The sequence below is a fragment of the Pogona vitticeps genome, chromosome 4 (assembly GCF_051106095.1).
Source record: "Pogona vitticeps strain Pit_001003342236 chromosome 4, PviZW2.1, whole genome shotgun sequence".
Lineage (NCBI taxonomy): Eukaryota > Metazoa > Chordata > Lepidosauria > Squamata > Agamidae > Pogona > Pogona vitticeps.
In genome coordinates this window covers 114,367,903-114,391,061 of record NC_135786.1, presented here as the reverse complement: position 1 = coordinate 114,391,061, position 23,159 = coordinate 114,367,903, and the positions used below count along the sequence as shown (strand labels likewise).

The 23,159-nt window shown below is 44.7% G+C and overlaps 1 protein-coding gene across 3 annotated transcripts in view; it reads right to left on the bottom strand.

Annotated features, from left to right (window-relative positions):
- LOC110077063 (regulator of G protein signaling 8) overlaps positions 1-23,159 on the bottom strand; it is a 75,474-nt gene that overhangs the window by 37,535 nt on the left and 14,780 nt on the right. The gene's annotated exons all lie outside the window — the stretch shown is intronic.

Here is a 23,159-nt window from a genome sequence, read left to right as displayed (position 1 = left end):
CCTTGGGCAACAGGAGGCCGGGGGCAATGGGCTGTCTCATTCCTGCTGCCACTGCTAGCCTTTCACCATGACTGCTTCCCTCCCTCCCTTTCCAGACCTTCTTTCATATCTCTCCTTGCCACATCAGCCATCCCTACCCCTCCCTCCCTCCCTCCTTCCCTCACAGAGCTCTTCCTCTTCTGCCTCACTGCCACTGTTAAGTGACACAGCAGAACTGCAGGGTGTTGGGCTTTGGACCTTCCATAAACGTCCATTAACGAGGCAGTGTGATGGCATCATAAAAACTTCATCTGGAAGTATCTCTGGGGTGCAAGGCCATCCTAGTAACGCCGTTTCAGCTTGATATGAAGTGCTGAGCCCGAGGAGTGACCATGCTTACAACCAGACCTCCGGTAGCTGCTCTTTACCACAGCCAGATTTAGGGTGGGATGAGGTGACTACTTTTTCCTGGGCACAAACCTGCAAGGGGCACAGGGGCAAGCCTTAAAGGCCAGTGTTTATTGCCTGTATTGTCTACAGTGAGATAACAATAATAATCATGTGCTGTCAAGTCAATTCTGACTTACGGCACCCCTTTTCAGGGTTTTCCAGGTACAGAATACTCAGAAGTGGTTTAACCTTCCCTTCTTCTGGGGACACCCTGGGACTGTGCAACTTGCCCAAGGCCACACAGGCTGGCTCTTCTCCATGGAGGCACAGTAGGGAATCCAACTCCCTATCTCTCAGTTCAGTTCAAGTTTATTGTATTAGCTAAAAGCCGTCACAATTGTTTAAATTGTGGTTCCACAGCCAGATAGATATCTAAGCCACTGAGCTATCCAGCCAGCTAAAGAGGAGGACGAGGAGGAAAAGAAAAGGAAAAGAAACTTGTCCAAAACTAAATTTCCTACAATTGTTTGTTTAAAGTGTGCTCCATTTTCATTTATCAGATTTCATATATTCTAGATCAAAATCAGCAGAATGTGACTTGTTTTCAGTAGGATTTCTGGTCCTACACAAGGACCAACAAATGTTTCAATCTTGCACAAGCCACACAAATTGATAAGCCTGGCAGGCCGTTGATGGTGCTGTTTGCCTATGTCTCTTTTCAGCCCATGGCCACCCTTGCTTCCTAGGCAAGGCCCCTGTGATTACTTGCTTGGGCACAGACGTGGAGCCCGTGGCCTTGTAGATATTTTTGGAGTATGGATCTCCTGATTCCCCCGTCACTGGCACTGTTACTAGGAATGGACAGAGCTGAAGTCTAATGATATCTGGAGGCCCACTGGTTTTCCACCTAATACAGTATTATAACCAGAGGTGGAGTCACGTTCTTGAACTGAGTCCAGGGAGGGGATGCAATAAGCAGAAAGCATTCAAGCAGGCGAAGGCAGAAAGTCATGTTTCCTCTGTCTGCACCTCACCACTACCCAGGACTTGAAGCAGGCATTTCGTGGCCCTTCCTGTTCAGGTCGGAGGGTAAAGGAACATAAGAAGTTTCAAAATGTTTCCACTCCCATGCAGATGGGGGACACATATAGCTCAGTTATACAGTAAATGCTTCCAACAGTTCAAGCCTGGATAATACTCCAGTCCAGGGGCTTCATTCTGCATGGAATCACAAGGATCAGTTTTGCACAACATGATTCCCTTCTGTATTTTGCCTGCCTGAAGAGGACTTTGGTGCCTGGGTGCCCAAAGGCCTGTAGAGACTCTGGATAATACTTAAAATCTTGTCTAGATCTCCAGACTTTCTGTAGCACAAGGACTTTGCAAGACAGAATCCTAGAAGCTCCACTGGCAGAGTGCCCTGTGATTGTACCAGTGATCTTCAGCTTGAAGTTACACAAGGCAGAGATTGTCCCATTGGAAATGAACCCCCAGTGAGGATAAACCTGATACCCCAGAACCAAGCAAAGAGGAACTGTGTGGTCCCCACAGACCCTGAACCCTTTGAGAGGTAGGAGCCCAAACTTGTGGACGATAAGTGTGCTGGAGAAATGGGACTTTTGCCTAATCCACAGGAATGGAGAAGGCTGAAGGCACAAGTCTGGCAATGTGCCCAGCTTCTAAGAAGGTTTCCTCAAGAGAAAGAGCCTCTTCAGGAGTAGGGAGTCTCCTTGAGAGGAGGCCTTTCCTTCCAAGGAGACCTAGAGATCAAATCCTGCAACTGTTTTTCTCCCTTTTCTGCCACATATTTGCAGCTGAGTACGCATTGGCGCCCCAGCAGCCCAGCTATAAACAGTCCTCAACTGGATCTATAAGCCATTGGAGAGAAAACATCTATGAGTTTCTTCCTGCCTGGACACCTACCCTGTTTCCTTCAAAAATAAGACCTAACCTGAAAATAAGCCCTAGTATGATTTCGAATCCCTGCGTCTGACTCCTGGATTGTTTGGATTATGCCTTTGGATCTTCCTCATGGATTCTGGCGGTGATTGACCTGGTTTTGGCCTTTGGACTGGTATTGGCCTGTGGCTCTGGATCTTGTTGCCCTGATTGTCTACCTTGGCCTTGCCTTTTCCCTGGTTTGGAGCTTCTCTGGCGGAGAGCCACATCTGCCTTCCCTGCACAGAACAAGGCACAGATCTTGTGTGTATGTGTACAAGGGGGTAATGAATATCCCCTTGTGCAATTGGCAGACACATACACGCCTACAAGCAGAATATGTAATTGTGCAGGAGATAAAAACGAGCAGGTTTTGGCCATACTTTAGGATGGAAAAGACACACACACACCCATCGATCCATCTCTGAATGTGCAGAGGACTTGTGCATGCATGTCTTTTACAGATGCAGAAATGTTTTCTTCACATATGATCAAGATGTGGATGTATATGCCTTGTTCCTGATTATATCCTATAAATTCAACCCCTTCCTCTACTTTTTTCTTTCATTTTCTTCCCCTCACATTTCTTTCTTCTTTAAAATATTTAATTTTACAAAAACATATTTTTCTTTTTTTCCTCTTTTTAGGAAAAAAAAGGATTGGTCCCAGACTCAGATCTTCCCTTCTGTTTCCCATATATGTCTATGAGTCATTGTCTGCTGGACACTAGTAGACTGTTAAATTCTGAATCCCAGCTGAACTTGTGGCTTGCTTGCTTTGTAATCACTAGGGATGTGCCATTTGGTGTTGTTGTTTTGGAGCTCCATCTCAAAGAATTCCTCAGGAATTCCCCAGGCAGAATTTTGGGAATGCCAGGCCACTGACCCATGCTTACAAACATCTACATTTTGATCACTTGGAGAAGGGCCTATGTCTGAGTCTACGTGGCTTTGCTTCCTGTACAAATAAGGAAGTTGCTGTTAGGCTTTCCGGATATTGTAGCTCTTTGGGAGGTGCCCTCTCTAGCATCTAAAGGGCATGAGACTCTGGTACCAAGAAAGCTCTGTAGCAGCTTCCATTGTGAACATTAACAACAGGAAATAAGGTCTGCAACAGCCATGGAGATGCCAGAGAGCCCCTGCCTGCTCCAGGTGAGTGAAATGTTGGTGTGGGTCAGTGGGCTGGAAGTCCCATAATTCTGCCTAGGGAATTCTTGTAAAATTCTGGGAGCTGGAGTAAAAAAAAAAAGGAAGAAAAAAAGAGAAAAAAATCCGTAGTAATCTCTCATTTCATTTGTGATCCATGATCACTGTTGATTGAATGGATGTGTAATGGTGGAGGCTGGTGGTTCTGATTTTCTTGGGGTGGTAAAACTGCTTCAGGTTTTCAATGAAAGTCTAAAATCGGTATCCAAGGTGCTGAACATATTTTGAAATAGAGAACAGTACCTTGGACAGTTCATTTAAAGTTTGTTAAAGATTAAAATCCAGAACAGATTCATCACCCTTTGAAAATCAGTCACCAGCTTCAACTGGTGCACAATCAATCTGATGCTGGTTTCAGCACAGATTCAGACCACATTGCAGAATGGGTCAATTATTTGTATTCCAACACTGTCATTCTTTGCTACTATATATTGCAGTTACACAGATCCAAGATATTTCTGGAAACCACTCCTCCTGTATCCATATGTTCAGTCAAACCTAAAAAGAGTACTAGAGCAGAACATAACACATCCAGAACAGTGAATTTTCAGGCCAAGGTCACTATCTAGAATAGAGAATGTAGTTATGCAGCTAAAACTAGAAAGAGAGGTTGCTTACCTGTAACTGTTTTTTTGACTGGTCATCTGTGAATTCACACTAATGGGTGAATTCTGCGCCTGCGCAGAGATCTCTGGAATGTGTGTGTGTGTTTAGTCGTTTAGTCGTGTCCGACTCTTCGTGACCCCATGGACCAGAGCACGCCAGGCCCTCCTGTCTTCTACTGCCTCCCGGAGTTGTGTCAGGTTCATGTTGGTTGCTTCGATGACACTGTCCAGCCATCTCATCCTCGGTCGTCCCCTTCTCCTCTTGCCATCACACTTTCCCAACATCAGGGTCTTTTCCAGGGAGTCTTTTCTTCTCATTAGATGGCCAAAGTACTGGAGCCTCAGCTTCAGGATCTGTCCTTCCAGTGAGCACTCAGGGTTGATTTCCTTTAGAACTGATAGGTTTGTTCTCCTTGCAGTCCAGGGGACTCTCAAGAGCCTCCTCCAGCACCACAATTCAAAGGCATCAATTCTTCGGCGGTCTGCTTTCTTTATGGTCCAGCTCTCACTTCCATACATCACGACAGGAAAAACCATAGCTTTGACTATTCGGACTTTTGTTGGCAAGGTGATGTCTCTGCTTTTCAAGATGCTGTCCAGATTTGTCATCGCTTTCCTCCCAAGAAGAAGGCGCCTTTTAATTTCAGGGCTGCTGTCTCCATCTGCAGTGATCATGGAGCCCAGGAAGATAAAATTTGACACTGCCTCCATATCTTCCCCTTCTATTTCCCAGGAGGTGATGGGACCAGTGGCCATGATCTTAGTTTTTTTGATGTTGAGTTTCAGACCGTTTTTTGCACTCTCCTCTTTCACTCTCATTACAAGGTTCTTTAATTCCTCCTCACTTTCTGCCATCAGAGTGGTATCATCTGCATATCGGAGGTTGTTGATATTTCTTCCGGCAATCTTAATTCCGGCTTGGGTTTCTTCCAGTCCAGCCTTCCGCATGATGTATTCTGCATATAAGTTAAATAAGCTGGGGGACAATATACAGCCTTGCCGTACTCCTTCCCCAATTTTGAACCACTCAGTTGTTCCATGACCAGTTCTGACTGTTGCTTCCTGTCCCACATATAGGTTTCTCAGGAGACAGATAAAGTGGTCAGGCACTCCCATTTCTTTAAGAACTTGCCATAGTTTGCTGTGGTCCACACAGTCAAAGGCTTTCGCATAGTCAATGAAGCAGAAGTAGATATTTTTCTGGAACTCTCTGGCTTTCTCCATAATCCAGCGCAAGTTAGCAATTTGGTCTCGAGTTCCTCTGCCTCTTCGGAATCCAGCTTGTACTTCTGGGAGTTCTCGGTCCACATACTGCTGAAGCCTACCTTGTAGGATTTTGAGCATAACCTTGCTAGCGTGCGAAATGAGTGCAATTGTACGGTAGTTGGAGCAATCTTTGGCACTGCCTTTCTTTGGGATTGGGATATAGACTGATCTTTTCCAATCCTCTGGCCACTGTTGAGTTTTCCAAACTTGCTGGCATATTGAATGTAGCACCTTAACAGCATCATCTTTCAAGATTTTAAATAGTTCAACTGGAATGCCATCACCTCCACTGGCCTTGTTGTTAGCCAGGCTTTCTAAGGCCCACTTGACTTCGCTCTCCAGGATGTCTGGCTCAAGGTCAGCAACTACATTGTCTGGGTTGTCCGGGATATCCAAATCTTTCTGATATAATTCCTCTGTTTATTCTTGCCACCTCTTCTTGACGTCTTCTGCTTCTGTTAGGTCCCTCCCATTTTTGTCTTTTATCATGTTCATCTTTGCGCAAAATGTTCCTCTAATATGTCCAATTTTCCTGAACAGATCTCTGGTCTTTCCTTTTCTGTTATCTTCCTCTATTTCTTTGCATTGTTCATTTAAGAAGGCCCTCTTGTCTCTCCTTGCTATTCTTTGGAAGTCTGAGTTCAAGTTTCTGTAACTTTCCCTATCTCCCTTGCATTTTGCTTCCCTTCTCCTCTCTGCTATTTCTAAGGCCTCGTTGGACAGCCACTTTGCTTTCTTGCATTTCCTTTTCTTTGGGATGGTTTTTGTTGCTGCCTCCTGGACAATGTTACGAGCCTCTATCCAAAGTTCTTCAGGCACTCTGTCCACCAAATCTAGTTCTTTAAATCTGTTCTTTACTTCCACTGTGTATTCATAAGGGATTTGGTTTAGATTATACCTGAGTGGCCCAGTGGTTTTTCCTAATCTCTTCAGTCTAAGCTTGAATTTTGCTATGAGAAGCTGATGATCAGAACCGCAGTCAGCTCCAGGTCTTGTTTTTGCTGACTGTATAGAGCTTCTCCATCTTTGGCTGCAGAGAATATAATCAATCTGATTTCGATATTGCCCATCTGGTGATTTCCATGTATAGAGTCGCCTCTTGTGTTGTTGGAAAAGAGTGTTTGTGATGACCAGCTTATTCTCTTGACAAAACTCTATTAGCCTTTGTCCTGCTTCGTTCTGAACTCCAAGGCCAAACTTCCCTGTTGTTCCTTTTATCTCTTGGCTCCCTACTTTAGCATTCCAGTCCCCTAGAATGAGAAGAACATCTTTCTTTGGTGTCAGTTCTAGAAGGTGTTGTAAATCTTCATAGAATTGTTCAATTTCAGTCTCCTCAGCAATGCTGGTTGGTGCATAAACTTGGATTATTGTGATGTTGAATGGTCTGCCTTGGATTCGTATTGACATCATTCTATCATTTTTGAGATTGTATCCCATTACAGCTTTTTCCACTCTTTTGTTGACTATGAGGGCTACTCCATTCCTTCTACGGGATTCTTGTCCACAATAGTAGATATGATAATCATCTGAGCTGAATTCGCCCATTCCTGTCCATTTTAGTTCACTGATGCCCAGGATGTCGATGTTTATTCTTGCCATCTCCTGTTTGACCACCTCCAGCTTCCCAATGTTCATAGATCTTACATTCCAGGTTCCTATGCAGTATTTTTCTTTGCAGCATTGGATTTTCCTTTCACTTCCAGGCACGCTCACAGCTGAGCGTCCTTTCGGCTTTGGCCCAACCACTTCATTAGCTCTGGAGCTACTTGTACTTGTCCTCTGCTTTTCCTCAGTAGCATGTTGGACGCCTTCCGACCTGAGGAGCCCATCTTCCAGCGTCATATCTTTTAGCCTTTTGTTTCTGATCATGGGGCGTTCTTGGCAAAGATACTGGAGTGGCTTGCCATTTCCTACTCCAGGTGGATTGCGTTTAGTCGGAACTCTCCACTATGTCCTGTCCGTCTTGGGTGTCCCTGCACGGCATAGCCCATAGTTTCTCTGAGTTACTCAAGCCCCTTCGCCACGACAAGGCAGCAATCCATGAAGAAGGATCTCTGGAATATTCTACGCTAATCTAAGCAGGACCACCACCACCCATCCACAAGGTCCACCCGCCCTCCAAAGTACCTCAGTTCTATAGAAAGTCCACCATTGCATAATTAATACATGAGTGACAGAGGGGAGGACGGGTGGGAAGTGTGCATTCACAGATGACCATTCAAAGAACCAGAGTTACAGGTAAGTAACCTTTCTTTCTTTTTCATGGTCTCTGTGAATGCACACTAATGGGTGACTAACCAGCTTATGTCATTGGTGGAGGGACGTCACGACATGATTGAGGAAATTACTGCTTGTCCAAAGGATGCATCAGCCTTGGCCCTGAGGTCCAGTCTGTACTGGGCAGCAAATGTAGATGGTGTGGACCATGTAGCAGCTTTGCAAATGTCCAGAAGGGAGACTCCACGAAGAAAGGCTGCAGACGTGGCAGTAGCTCTGGTAGAGTGAGCTTTGATTCCGTCAGGTAAAGGTTGCTTAGGAATTTGATAGGCTAGTTTAATAGTTGAGACCAGCCACCTGGAAATTGTTTGTGAGGATACATGGGAACCCCTATGAGAGGGATGTGGCGATATGAAGAGTCGTTTGGATTTTCTGAAAAAGGACGTTCTGGAGAGGTAGAAGGAGAGGGCTCTCCTGACGTCCAGCAAGTGTACTGAGCGTTCCAGGTCTGTTGTAGGGGATGGAAAAAATGTAGAGAGGATAATAGGTTGTGATAGATAAAAGGCTGAAGACAGGAATGACACATCTGGGAATAAGGTGACTTTGTCGGGATGGAATTGTAGAAAGGGAGGATCAATTCTAAAAGCTGCAAGCTCAGAAGCTCTCCGAGCGGAGGTAATAGCTACGAGGAATAGCATTTTGAGCGAAAGAAGGTATTCAGACATATTGGCAAGTGATTCAAAGGGGGGACGGGAGAGGCAGTGCAGGACCAGAGAGAGACACCATTGTGGAGGTGGTGAAGGAGCGGAAAGTTGCATGTTGGCAACACCTTTCAAGAATTGTTTAAGTTTTAGGTGTCAAAAAAGTAAGGTAGCTTCTGAATCTTGTGGTTGGTGAGCTACGATTGTGGACAGATAGACTTTCAATGTGGAGAGAGATAGTTGTTTGTGAAACAGGTAGGAGAGAAATTGTAGGACAGTTTGCAAATTGGTTGGGTTAACTGGCAAATTGTGTTCATTAGTGAATTTGGTGAAAATAGACCATTTACAGTGGTGCCCCGCATAGTGAGGTTAATCCGTTCCGGATTAACCATCACTATGGGGAAACATCGCTAAACGGAACGGAAAATGCCATTGGAACGCATTAAACTTAGTTTAATGCATTCCAATGGCTTCTGTACTCACAGTTTAGCGAAGTTTCCCCCATCCGGCAGCCATTTTCGCGTCCTCGGTAAGCAAGGGCAGGGCACGAAAACACAGCCATTTTGGGTCGCGCGGCGGCCATTTTGGAGCCGCCGATCAGCTGATTTCCCGACATCGCAATGCGAAGATCGGTAAACGAAACGCTTACCGATCTTCGCAATGCAAGTTTTGCCCATTGGGGCTGCCGGTATGCCTTCACATTAGCGATCCCAAAAAAGGGATCGCTATGCAAATTCGTCGTTGTACGGTGCTCTAGTTATGCGAGGCACCACTGTATATGAATATAGATTGGTCGTGGAAGGCTTGCGAGCATGAGCTAAGATTTCATTCATTGAAGCAAGATTCTCCAGACTGAAAGGTTGAGAGTTTGTACATCTGGGTGATGAGTTTGCCCCTTGTGTTGCGAGAGCAGGTGTGGGATTGGAGGCAGTCGAAGGTAGTCGCTGCTCATGGATTTTAGCAGTGTTTGGTTCACACTGCAAAAATCCATGAGCAGCGACTACCTTTGACTGCCTCCAAACCCACACCTGCTCTCGCAACACAAGGGGCAAACTCATCACCCAGATGTACGAACTCTTGTTGTTTTGGCCACCATGGGGCGATGAAGATCGCATTGGTGTGGTCCAGTCTGATCTTGGATATGGTGTGGAGGAGTAGGGGAAGGAACATGTAAATGAGGTTCTTGGACTAGTCGGCCATCAGGGCATCTCCTTGAGATCCTCATCCTATTCCCGCTTTTGAATAGAATGTGTCGCATTTGGTATTGCTGTGGGTTGCAAACATATTGACGTCTGGAGATCCCCAATGATTGCAAATGTTGTGATAGACTGTGTGATCTAGTGACCACTCATGTATTTGGGTCTGTAAACAACTGAGTTTGTCTGTCACCATGTTGTCATGTGTGGCTATATAAACTGCCATGAGAAATATATGATGTTCCAGACACAATTCCCAGATCTGAATAGTCAGATAAAGGAGTGGGAAGGAGTGGGTGTTGTCTGTTGTGATTTCTGCAATATTGCCGGTTACGAGTGGTTCGAAGGCTTTGAGCACTTTGAAAATAGCCAAGAGTTCTAGATTGTTTATGTGAAGCATCTTTTCTGTGTATGACTACTTGTCATGGATTCGTAGGTTGTTGCAGTGCACACCACATCCAGTGATGCTTACATCTGTCGTGATCTGTATTGTGGGTTGCAGAGGGCAGAAAGAGCGACCCATGAGTAGGTTGGATGGGTTGTGCCACCAGCAAAGTTGGGAACAGAGTTCTGGTGTTAGCCTGAGAAGTTTTGATTGAGGGTCTGTCATGGGATTGAAGAGGGTGAGGAACAGGGACTGAAGGGATCTGAGTTTTAGCCTGGCATGAAGAATTGTTAACGTTGTTGAGGCCATGAGACCTAGAAGACATTGCGCGGCCGGGGCAGTAATGTAAGTGTGTGGGTGAAAATGGTTTATTATCATGTGAAGCTTGGTGATTCTTTCTTGAGGGAGAAAAACTCTTGCCCTTGTGGAATCTAATAGGCTGCTAATATAAGTGATGCGCTGGGTAGGCATGAGAATAGACTTTTGTTCGTTGACCCTTAGACCCAGATCCGCCAAAAGGGATAGCGTTACTTGGATGTCTTTTAGAGCTCTTGTGCGGGATGGAGCAACCATGAGCCAGTCATCTATGTATGGAAAGACTGTAACTCCTAGGGTATGTAGGTGGGCTGCCACGGGTGCCATACACTTTGTAAATACTCTCGGTGCTCTGGAGAGGCCGAAGGGGAGGGCCTTGAACTTGTAGGCATGGCGCCCTACAGTGAACTGGAGGGATTTGCAATGCTGTTGACATATGGTGATATGAAAGTATGCATCACTGAGATCTATTATAGCAAACCAATTGCCTTGTTAAAGTATGGGCAATATTCGTTCTAGCATCACCATCTGAATTTATCTTGAAATGATGTAATAATTGAGATCCCGTAAATTGAGGATGGGTCTTAATCCTCTGTCTTTTTTTGGAACAGTGAAGTAATGAGCGAAGAACCCATGTTTGTTTTCTGTAATGGTGGTAGGTGAGATGGCGTCCTTTGAGAGAAGGGGATGGACCTCTTGTTGAAGGATATTGGATGGTGGTGCAATGCAAAGTTGTGAGGTGGCAAGTTTGTGAATTCTATGGCATAGCCGGTGGCGATGATGGTGAGTACCCAATTGTCTGACGTGATGGAAGTCCAGACTGGGAGATGTGGTGATAACCGGGTGGCGGGTGTGGTGGGAAGATAGGTGTGGCGGATGTGGGTTGTAATGGAATCAAGCCCTTCTTGTCAGGGCGGCAGAATGACTATTTTAGTCTTTGTCGCTGAACTGTATTCTTCGGTTGGAAATGGATGGCAGACTGCGATGAATATTTGTTTTTATCATAGTATGATCATGATTGTTGGTATTGATAAGGGCAACACCACTGTGGTCGGTACGGTCTGTAGTATTGTTGAGTATTGTATGACCATGCTGTTTTCTGTAACTTCTGCCAATTTTCTAGGATGTCGTCGGTTTTATCATCAAAGAGACCAGAACCATTAAAGGGTAGGTCCTCAGTTCTCATTCTGACATCATCTGGTATCTGGGCAGATCTCAACCATGCATATACGCAAAGGGCTATTGCTGTGACCATCTGTGTAGAGGAGGCATCAATGATGTGTTTGGCCGTTGTTCTCTCCTGGTGGGCCAGGGTCATAGCTTCCTGATGGAATGCTAATCCTCATGTCTTCTATTCATCCTCATGTCTTGTATTCACCTGAAGCAGACTTGAGGGATGGGAGGGCTTTGGTCCATAAGCAATGATACGCTCCCATTGTGGCAATATAATTAGAAGCACGAAGGTTGGGTTATGCAACCACACCCACACAGGTGTGGCTGCAATGTCCAGTTTTCTACCTTTATTATTAGGTGTTTCAGAAGAGTGGTTGCATGCTCTGTTTGAGTTGCATCAACTATTAATGAATTAGGTGGTGGGTGTTTGTGGAGGAATGTAGTGTCATTCCCATGAGTTTTGTAAAAGTTTTCCACTTTACGTGACATTTGTGGGATCGCCAGTGGTTTAAACCATGTTTGTTTGGTCAAGTCCAGGAGAGATAGTATGAAACTCAAGCTTGGAGGAAGGGATTGTTGGTTATTAATGTTCTCATATACCGTATTTTTCGCACCAAAAAGACACACTTTTTTCCCACAAAACAGGGGGGTGGAAAGTCTGTGCGTCTTATGGAGCGAAGAAAACAGATTATATTTTCCTGTTTTCTTCTCCTAAAAAATTGGTGCGTCTTATGGAAAGGTGCGTCCTATGGAGCGAAAAAATATGGTACTTTGTCAGTTTGTACCTGTAAAGGTTGTTTGACATCTAAGTCCATGGATTTAGCAAAACGTAAGATGAGTTGCGAGTATGAGAAAAAGTCATCTGAAGGTTACAGTGGTTCGTTACGATTACTGTTAGAATTGGGTGTTGGCAGATTAGGTATAGATCCTTGGTCTGGAACAGAGAAGGAAGAATGTGAAGAGGTAGAATGCGATGATGGAGCAGGAGAGGATGGACCATAAAAGGGTGGCGGCGAGTTTGGCACAGCATGGTGAGGTTTAGATAGAAATGGATTCGGTACCGCTGGATTTTGATGAGTTTTGGATGATTGGTGTTGGTTCGGTACCGAAGTTTGCTTGGGGTGGTCCTTAGTAGGTTGTTTGGTGCCGTGAGGTAATGGCTGAGGGCCAGAGTAGATTATAGTTGATTCTACTGACTTCTGAAGTGATGGTACCGAGCCACAAGGCTTTTTCGTATCATACTGTGAGATTTTGAGATTTCTGTATACTGTCCCTGGAGGTATGCATTGGTACCAGAGAGTCTGGTACTAAGTCGATGTCCGATGTTGACCAGGATCAATAGATGTCATGGTACCAGTGCCTGTACCGAGGGTATGAAGATGAGGACAACGTGTCCGATTCATAGTAGTAATGCCGTTGGTGACAACGATCTCAGTGGTAATTGAGCTCGGAAGGGTGGTACCGATGTGCTCGAAACTGGGAATGTTTATAGATCAGATTGTAGCACTCCTTGGGTTGATAGAGTTTGACCCTCTTCAAGTGCCTATGCCTTCCAGATGGCTCTTGGGATGGGATGGACCCAGTCGGTGGTGTGGGTCTGTCTAAATCGGTACCGTGAAAAGCATGCTGCTCTTTTCTCTGCCTCTTTCGTGGAAGAGGATGTTGCGGTACCACAGAGGCTGAGTCTGAATTGCCCACAGAAGTGGAGCGATGGGTAGAGGGTGGACTCGAATGTGGAGACATCGGTATCATAGTCATATCCGCCTCAACTGGTGAGACCCGGAGTTGAGCCAAGATAGGTGATTCTGGCTTGAGTGGAAGGAATCACGAGTACGTCTTCCGAAGAGTCGATACGGATTGTAGATTGTTCCTGTATCGGAAGGTCCGGTGCTGCGTTCGGTTGGACATGAGTAGATGGGTTTTTTTCTTTTTCTTCTGCTTGGTAGAATCAGAAGGTGGAAGTGATGGTGGGGCTGAAGAAGGCTTGGTGGGTGGAGGTGCTTTAGATTTATGTTTATATCTTAGGGAAGCCTTAGAAGGAGTAGGGGAGGCAGCAGGCAGAGCCAAAGATTGCGAAGAGAGTTCTGTAATGGGAGGAGCTTCCATGGTTGGCGGCTGGAGTGATTTCTTCCAAAGGAAAGACCTTAGAGCCTGTTTTGTAAAGTTTCTGCAGAACTGGCAGGGGGAGGTCTGATGGATTTCTCCCAGGCAGAAGAGACAGTATTTATGGCCGTCTGAGAGAGATGTTTTATTAAAGTACATAGTGCATTTCTTGAATTGGGGCGGGGTTCCTTGCCATAAATGGCGAGAAGGGAAAAACTTGGGGGGAAGGGGGGAAGGGGGGAAGGGAGGGAGCGGTGTAGGACAAGTCTCTTACTATTGATGATATCGTAAAAGAAAAGCAATAAAAGTCTGTTCTTTCTTTAGAATCACGGCGGCGAAGAGGAGCAGCTCAGAGAGGAGACTTCATGCGGTGGCAGTAAAAAAGAACTGAGGTACTTTGGAGGGAGGGCGGACCTTGTGCATGGGTGGGCAGTCCTGCCTAGATTAGCACAAAGCTCTAGAAGATTCTGGAGATCTCTGCGCAGGTGCAGAATTAACCCATTAGTGTGAATTCACAGAGACCACGAAGAAGAACCTGTCACTTGAGAAAAACAGGTGTGAATTTTCTACAGTATGTGTTGGAAAGTGTTGGCTCAAAAAAAAAAAAAAAAAACAACCAGTCCTAGACTTCCCTGAGCATAAATAGGCAGGAGAGGGGCCCAGCTGTATAAGCACCATAATAATCAGGGACAGGTGGGAGTCAGTTCTGCTAACAGGTTTTATGCATACTCAAAAATATGTAAATTTGTAGTACATCCACATCATTCTACCATATCCAGCGATAAATGCCAATTATGCAATTTTATATGGGGCTCATGATATTTGTTTGGGAGTGAGCCAATACATGAAGATTTTACTAGACTCCTCAAAGTAAGCTTTAGTTCTGCTTCTAGATGTGGCCAGAAGGCTAAAGATACACAGGAAACATTTTGGAGACATCCATATAATTAGATACATTACAGTCTGATCATAGGTTCCCAGACTTTTTTGCCCTGTAGACCATTACTTATTTGTTTTTCGTAAACCCCCTGCCTACCTAATACTGAAACAAGTCCAAACAAATACGCACACACACAATGTGTGTGCCTGTATAGCTCAGTAAAGAGAAATGACAAAATGTTGTTGATCCCATTTACAAGAAACCAACATTTAACATAAAATTTTACCAATAATTTTAGGAACTTACACATGAATGTAGCACACCACAATACAGATAAGTACATAGTACCTAATTAAATAATATTATGAAATATTATGTACACAAAATCTGTTTGGTGTAATTACGGATCGCCTAAATATTTATTATGATCTGCCTAATGCGATCTGCTCACGTAGACCCCCATTTGCATCTTGTGCACCCCCCAATTTTTTTCTCTCTGATGTGGACCCCTTGCAAGTTGAAATTGACCCCTGGGGATCCATATAGACAACTTTGGGAAACTATCGTCTAGATAAATATTGCAGCTGAAGTTCTCTTCTGCTAAATTTCACTGTCCTTTAACCTTTAGGCCTTACAGAGAATTTATTTTCTCAGGAATTTCTAGGGAAACCTCAAGCATGTTGGCAAAATCAAAGGGGGAAAAGAAAAAAGGGAAAAAAGAAAGGCAAAATAGTGTGGCATTTAAAAAACTGACAGATTTATTTCAATGCAGGTTTTCGGCAATCAAAATCTACTACTTCAGTGCAAATATTGTTATTATTATTATTATTATTATTATTATTATTATTATTATTATTAATTTTATTTGCATTTCTCTCAACAAGGGACCCAAAGCGGCTCACAACATTAAAATTCACACAATTAAAAACACAATAAGTTAAATATTAAAAGACAAATTAAACAATATATGGATTAAAATAAAATTAAAAGATTAAAACATGGAAAAGATTAAAATTATCTGCTAAAATGGGGTTCAGGGACTCAGTGGTAATTGGTAAAAGCCTGCCTGAAGATATGCGTCTTTAGCTTTTTTTCAAAAGGATAAAAGGGAAGGGGCCACCCTGATCTCCTGAGGGAGAGCGTTCCACAACCTGGGAGCTGCCACCGAGAAGGCCCTCTCCTGTGTCCCCATCAGCTGTGCTTGTGCTGGCAATGGGACCGAGAGGAGGGCCTCCTCTGCTGATTTTAATCACCAAGAATTAGAGGGAGATACAGTCCTTCATGTAGCCTAGACCCAAGCTGTATAGGGCTTTATAGGTAATGACTAACACTTTGAATTGGGCCCAGAAACAGACTGGTAGCCAGTGCCGTTCTTGTAACAGGTGCGTTATATGCTCCCTGTAGCTGGCCCCAGTCAGTAGTCTGGCTGCAGAGTTTTGCACCAGCTGAAGTTTCCAAAGTCTTCAAAGGCAGCCCCACACAGAGTGTGTTACAGTAATCCAAACAGAATGTAACTAAGGCATGTGTCACTGTAGCCAAATCCCACATCTCAAGGAGCGGGAGCAGCTGGCACACCAGCTTTAGCTGTGCAAATGCACTCCTGGCCACCACTGAGACCTGGGCATCCAAGCTTAGGGATGAATCCAGGAGTACACCCAGGCTGCGGACCTGACTTTTCAGGGGGAGAGTAACCCCATCCAACACAGGTAGTATCCCTATTCCCTCATCTGCCTTCCGACTGACCAGGAGCACCTCTGTCTTGTCTGGATTAAGTTTCAGTTTGTTTGCCCTCATCCAGCCCATCACTGATGCCAGGCACTGGTTTAGAGACAAGACAGTTTCCCTGGAATTAGGTGGAAAGGAGAGATAGAGTTGGGTGTCTTCCGCATACTGGTGACACCAAACCCCAAAAACTTGGACAACTTCTCCCAGCAATTTCATGTAGATGTTAAAAACCATGGGTGACAAAGCACAACCCTGAGGAACACCAGAGGCCAATGGCCAGGGTGCTCAGCAGGAGTCACCTAGTACCATCTTCTGAGTTCTCTCCTCTAGGAAGGGCTGGAGCCACTGTAAAACAGTGCCTCTGAGTCCCATCCCAGAGAGATGGCACAGAAGAATAGTGTGGTTGATGGTATTGAAAGCCAATGAGCGGTCCCGCAGAACCAACAGGGATACACTCCCCTTGTCCACTTCCCGGTGTAGGTCATCCACCAAGGCGACCAAAGCTTTCTCCATCCAATAGCCTGGCCTGAAAACAGATGGAAATATGTCTAGATAATCCGCTTCCTCCAGGAATCCCTGGAGCTGAGAAACCACCACATGCTCCAGTACTTTGCCCAGGAATGGGATGTTTGAGACTGGCCAGTAGTTATCTAGTACAGTGGGATACAGGGAGGGCTTCTTCAGTGGCAGTCTTATTACTGCTTCCTTTAAGCAAGCAGGGATCTTACCCTGCTGCAAGGAGGCATTTACCACTCCCCGTACCCAATCGACCATTCCTCCTCTGGCTGCTTTTATGAGCCAGGAAGGGCACGAGTCCAGCACACATATGCTCCAAGAATCCTGTCCACACCATCAGGTTGCACCAACTGAAAAGTATCCATTAAAACAGGACCATCCACTGGGTCTGTATCAATTATAGCATCCAAGTCAGAGTGCATCCAAGTGACTTTATCTGCAAAGTGTCGTGCAAATTCATCACAGCTGGTTGGGGAGTGTTCAGTATTTTGTTCTTTTGGTGGGGCATGTACTACTCGAAACAACTCCACTGGACGACTTTGTCCAGATGCAATGGTAACAGTAAAGAACCTTTTCTTTGCTGCAGCTACTGCCACGGAATAGGCCTTAAAATGGGCTCTAGCCCATGTTCAGTCGGATTCACTCTGAGTTTTCTGCCATCGTCACTCTAGTCTCTGTCCCACTCATTTCATCACTGCCAGCTGTCTGGTGAACCAGAGGGCTTGCTTGGCTCTTCTTCATGGAAGGGGATGCTTAGGAGCGATTGGTCCCACCACCCTGGCTATTTCCTCATTCCATAGATCAGACAGAGCTTTGACAGGATCGCCTGCCGAGGCAACAGGAAACTCCCCAAGAGCCATCAGAAAACCACTTGGATCCATCAGTCTCCTGGGGTGGATCATCCTAATAGGTCCTCCACCCCTGCAGAGATTAAGAGTTCCAGTAGGTCTAAACCTCACCAGGTAGTGATCTGTCCATGACAACAGAACTGCAGAGATCTCCTCTACACCCGGACCACCATCATCTTGCTCAGCATGAAATACAAGGTCCAGAGTGTACCCTGATACATTTGTGGGGCCAGAAAACACTTGGGACAGACCCATGATTGTCATGGAGGACATGAAGTCCTGAGCCGCTCCTAATAAATTGGTCTCAGCATGGACATGGAAGTCCCCCAGTACTATCAGCCTAGAGGACTCCAATATCACCTACCAACTCAGTCAGCTCAGGAAGGGAGACTGTTCAGCAGTGGGGTGGATGGTAGACCAACAGAATCCCTATTCTGTCCTGAGTGCCCACCTTTAAGTATACACACTCGAACTCAGAAAACTGTGGGAAAAGGTGCTTGGGGGGGGTGGACTCACAAAAGACTACTGCAACTCCACCTCCCCGTGCCCCAGGTCTGACCTGTTGATGCTGCACAGATAACCCAGGTGGGCAACACTGGGAGAGACTAACCCCCCCCCCCCCCAGCTTCATCCAGCTAGGTCTCTGTCATACAGGCCAGGCCAGCCTGCTCATCAAGGATCTAATGCTTTCCCTTTTACTGACATGGCATTCAGCAGCAGCATTTTTAACTCAGGGAGACTATTGCCACAGCTATCCAGGCTGTCTTGAATTGGGAGACAATTTGGGGGTGACTAGGATCCTATTCCCTCCCCCTCTCCTACAATGATTCCCTTGTCTCCTCTCCCCGAATCTCCCTCCACCCAGTGTAGTGCCAATGGCAGCTCCCTGCTCCCCCCCATTGGCTTCCTTATTTGAAAGACACATCCCTCCCACCCCAGACCGACAGCAACAGGCAGGCAAATAAAAAGGAATCCCTCTAAGCAAGAAGAAGGGACCTCACCCTTATTTCTCAATCCCCAAACCAACCAACCAACATGCCACCAATCCGCCCCCTTTGCTGAGAAGGCTCTGCTTAAAGGTCCCTTCTCCCCTAGAGACAGGTGGCCAGTGTTGATGGAGGGGGGTGGGAAGCAGCCCATTGCAGGGACCCAGTCCTGCAGGGCAGTCGGAGTCTGGAGCCAAACTCCCACAGGGGAGGCTAGCAGCCAGCCAGCCAGCAGCAGCAACACTGTCCCAGTGTACATACCACCTCTATATATCCTAAGTCATGATCAGGTAAGGATCCAGATTGGCATGAACTGCCAGTTCATCCTTTGAACAAACAGGTGTTTGGTGCTTCCCAACCTTGTCTTCTCCAGTGGGCGCCCCCTTAGAGGAAGTGTCCTGGTTCCCCTGTCCCACTTCCTTTGGGCGCTGCCTCTGAGGGGGCACCTGCTGGAGGAAGCGAGACGGGGAAGCGCCAAAAACCTGTTCATCTGAAGGACAAACTGGCATGAACTACTGAAGCGGCGGTTCATGCCCATCTCTCATATGGATTATAGACAAAAGTAACATGTAACATCCATGGAGATATGTATAAACACGGAGGACATTTATTTGCAGTCCTAATGTTAGAAGCAATGGATTTTGATCCACAGAAGCTCATGCTGAAATAAATAAAAGTGTCACAATATTTTTCCCCTTTTCTCTCCCCCCTTTAATTTTGCCAATATTCACCCCAAATGTATACAGAATATTCAAGCAACTAACTAGGCAGATAGATGGTAGCCAGGCAAATGACACTGATGGGGGTTATCATAGTTCTGGGGCTTGGGGTGGGGAAGGTGTCGTGGGTGTCATTAGAGGCAGCTGTCAAGATATATTCATTTGTGTGCCAGCCTTTAGAAAAAGATTCCGGAGTGCCCTCGTTCACCAAGGGGCAGTTCTAAGAATGTCATAGAAATATATAAAACAATACATCAACAATAAATCACAACAACCAGACGTCAAACCAAAAGACTGAGAGGACTAAAACAATAATATTGAGAGTTAATATGGTATAGCAGATAGGGTGTCAGATTCAGAGACCTGAATTCAGATTCCTGTTTGGCCATTAAAAAGTCATGGGAAAAGGTGGTGGTAATGGCAAAACACTTCATATACCCCAAAAAACCTATTAGGATCACCACAGAAGCAATTTGGTAGAATGGTTGTTGTGTTTTTTTCGGGCTCTGGTAGAACTTAACAACAGACTAATTTGGTAGAACTTAACAACGGACTAAACAGTAACACACCAACTAGCTAAAAATCATATACACAGATTAAAATGATTGGGTCAATCAAAGCATTTTAACCTGATGCATAAACAAATATAGTTTTGGGCTAGATCTCCCATGTAAGTTAATTTCAAACTCAACATGCCACCCTTTCCTTCAATTTATCTTTCTACAGGCATTTGGTTTCTAAATTGTTTAGGTTTTAAAAATAAGAGCACCAATACTTGGGTTGGGCTCAAAAGTGAACAGGCAGCTAAAAAAAAAATTCATTCAGATTTATTGTCATGTGGCTTCATCTAGATCAGTCGTCCTGAACCTTTTTTTAGCCATGCCCTTTCAGAAGCTTTTCTCAGGTTCCAGGGTCCCTGTCAAACATGGATACAACACAAACAGATATATTTTAGAAACTTCTCACATGATAAAGTAACCAGGATTCTAACAGCCAAATTCTGCCCTGATCCAAACTTCTGAACCATCCACATGGGCAACTGGCTGAAATCCCACAAGGTACAAGTTGTGGAGGCAAATTGCCATCAGTTAAGAAATCTCCATTGGCATTATCTGTCGCATGCCACGTTGCACAACAAAGTATGCAACAGATAATGACTACATAGATTTCTTATGACAATCCACCACTAAAATGTACGCCTTTTGCTTGACTATGAAACAGGATTTCAATCATTATATAGTACTGTAATACAGTGTGGAAGTTCCTAGAGCATGTATCAGCAGAGTTAAGACTTCCTGTTAAAGAAAAGCTACTACTGGTAAACTAGTCCAGGCTAATGAAATGTTCTTTGGGTCCATGAGAAGACCTGGCCCTTGGTGACGACGCTGAATCCCAGAATACCCACAAGCTGCACTGTTGCTCTTTCAGGGAGAGACTGACTCAATTTAGTACTAGATGTACACTTTTTTAAAACCCAGAAACCATCTAACTACATAGGGTATCTCCCTTTTCAATTTATTTTAATTTATCCGCACTGTTAGTCAGTTGAGACATTGGCTCAGCATTTTCCCAGCTTGGTAACTGTGACATTGCAGGCTATCAAAATGTACCAATCAGGGCCAAAACACCATCAGCATTGGAAAAAAATAAGCCACTCTCTTAGGTCAGAAACATGTTTGTAGGGGCAGTGATGGCACTACCCCACAGCCTTTGCTGTTCTAAACATAGAATCACGTTATCACCCCAAGATAAAGCTGCTTTTGCTGCAACATACAGTTACTGCTTTTTTTATATTTGCTAACAGCAGTAGTTTGTTTAAATCTGCTTTCTTCCTCCCACTAGCAATAAGAGCCTTAACTTTGTTTTTCCCATTTCCAATTGATAAGAGGCCTTTGAACAGTTTATATCATATATTTGATCCAACAGAAGACAGTCTGCCAAAAGACATCATCACAACCTTCTTTGCCTCTAGTAAACAGATATTGTCAAGTAGCACTGTTTGTCACAGCTTCAAATAGCTCTTTTTATGGAACGCAACATTTTTCAAGGAAAAGTACTGTACTCAGTATTTCTCAGTGACAGTATTCCTGGCTATTTATGTGCCTAGTAATTTGCAGTTTCTCTGAAGATGAACACTGAACAAAACATAATTATTCTTGTTATATCCTCTTACAAAACAGACATGGCAAGGCCCTGTTTGTCTTTGGGTTGAACTCTTTGACAAGTTGTATGGTCAGTTTTCCTGGGCTTCTAATAGTCGTCACTGGCTGAAAACCAACAGCTGAAACTAGATTAGTCCAATGAAGCAGCAAGAATTTGGTGCATCAGTACCTTTCTAAGTTCCATTGATTCAATGGACCTACTCTATTGGATTTCAGCCACTGTGATTTTTTTCCCTTCCTAGCGTGGTAAAACAGCAGGACAATCCTAACTGTAAGTGGAATGCCCTTACTCCACCAAACAAAATTTCCTCCCACTTTTTTAATCCCTGACTCCTTAGCTGTGCTGCTGTTTTATCAGGTATAGGGGTTCAATGTATTCTCGAAGGCTTTCACAGCCGGGATCCAATGGTTCCTGTCTCTCTCTCTCTCTCCTGTCCCCTGAAGATGCCGGCCACAGAGACTGGTGAAACGTTAGGAAGAAAAACCTTAAGAACATGGCCAAACAGCCTGGAAAATCCACAACAACCTATAGGGGTTCACTTCCTTTGGACATGTCCATCTTTCCCTGCTTCTCTTCTATGTAAACCTGGTTCTCTCTGTCAATTGCTCTTTACTCTCTACTCTCCCATCTGAACTTCACTTCACGTTGTTTTCTCCGACAACATAACCTCCAATGACTGGTGATATACAGAATCAGTAAGGTAAAGGTAAAGGTTCCCCTTGACAAATTGTCCAGTCGTGTCTGACTCTAGGGGGCAGTGCTCATCCCCGTTTCCAAGCCATAGAGCCAGCGTTTGTCCGAAGACAGTTTCCGTGGTCACGTGGCCAGCATGACTAGACACGGAACACCGTTACCTTCCCAACCATAGTGGTACCTACTTATCTACTCACGTTTTTACATGCTTTCGACCTGCTAAGTTGACAGAGTCAGTACAGAGTCAGTAGCAACCAGCATTTTGAGCCATTGTAACCCCGCCTTACACCAAGCAAACTGAACACTTTGACCTATCAAATGTATGCATTTTAGGCAGATGGGCTTCTTTGTGCTACTTCTAGTCATCATGAAGAGAAGAATGAAGTCTGTTCAAGCTCCATATTAATGGAAATCTTAAGATAGAGGCAAACATAATATGCCAACATAGGTCACAAAAGTGTACTTCTCAGCTGACAGTATGAAACCCGGTTCACTCCCGTTTTGCAGCTGAAATGACAGACATGCCTCCTAGCAACTGCATCAAACATCAGTCTTGCTTTTCCCTTCTTCTTCTGCAACTGTTTGCTATTTTTAAAAGAAAAATTATACCTGATCCTTATGAATTAAAATGGGAACTTCTTTTAAAAGTAAAAATCTGATCCAGGAATCACAGGAGAGAATTTAAATTGAGAAAAGATCATCTTTTTTTGTTTAGCACAAGCTGCACCTCAGAAGTAGAAAACCCTATGTAGGTTTTCTTTATTCCCTAACAGTTTCATAGAAACATAGGAAGTCTAACTACTTATTTTTCAGAGTTCTGTATACCACCCCATGCACAGTGGAATTTTATAGCAACAAAATTAAAATTCTTCACCACAGAAGCTGACAAATGCATTGATAAATTACCATTTTCATCCTCATTTTCTTGTCAAGAAAATACCATTTGCAATGATACTATTTCAAAGCCCAACAATCTGGAAGAAATGTTTGGGAATTGGTTGGAATTAACAGAGAGGGGAATCGAGTTGGGGGGAAATGGAGGGGCAGGATTCTCTGAGTTTGTTTGTGAAACATAAGCTCTATGAGACCAGCACTTTTAGCCCAGCTATGTGTACATCAGTGCTGAATGTGTGGAGCCTGAGCCTAACTCTTCGGG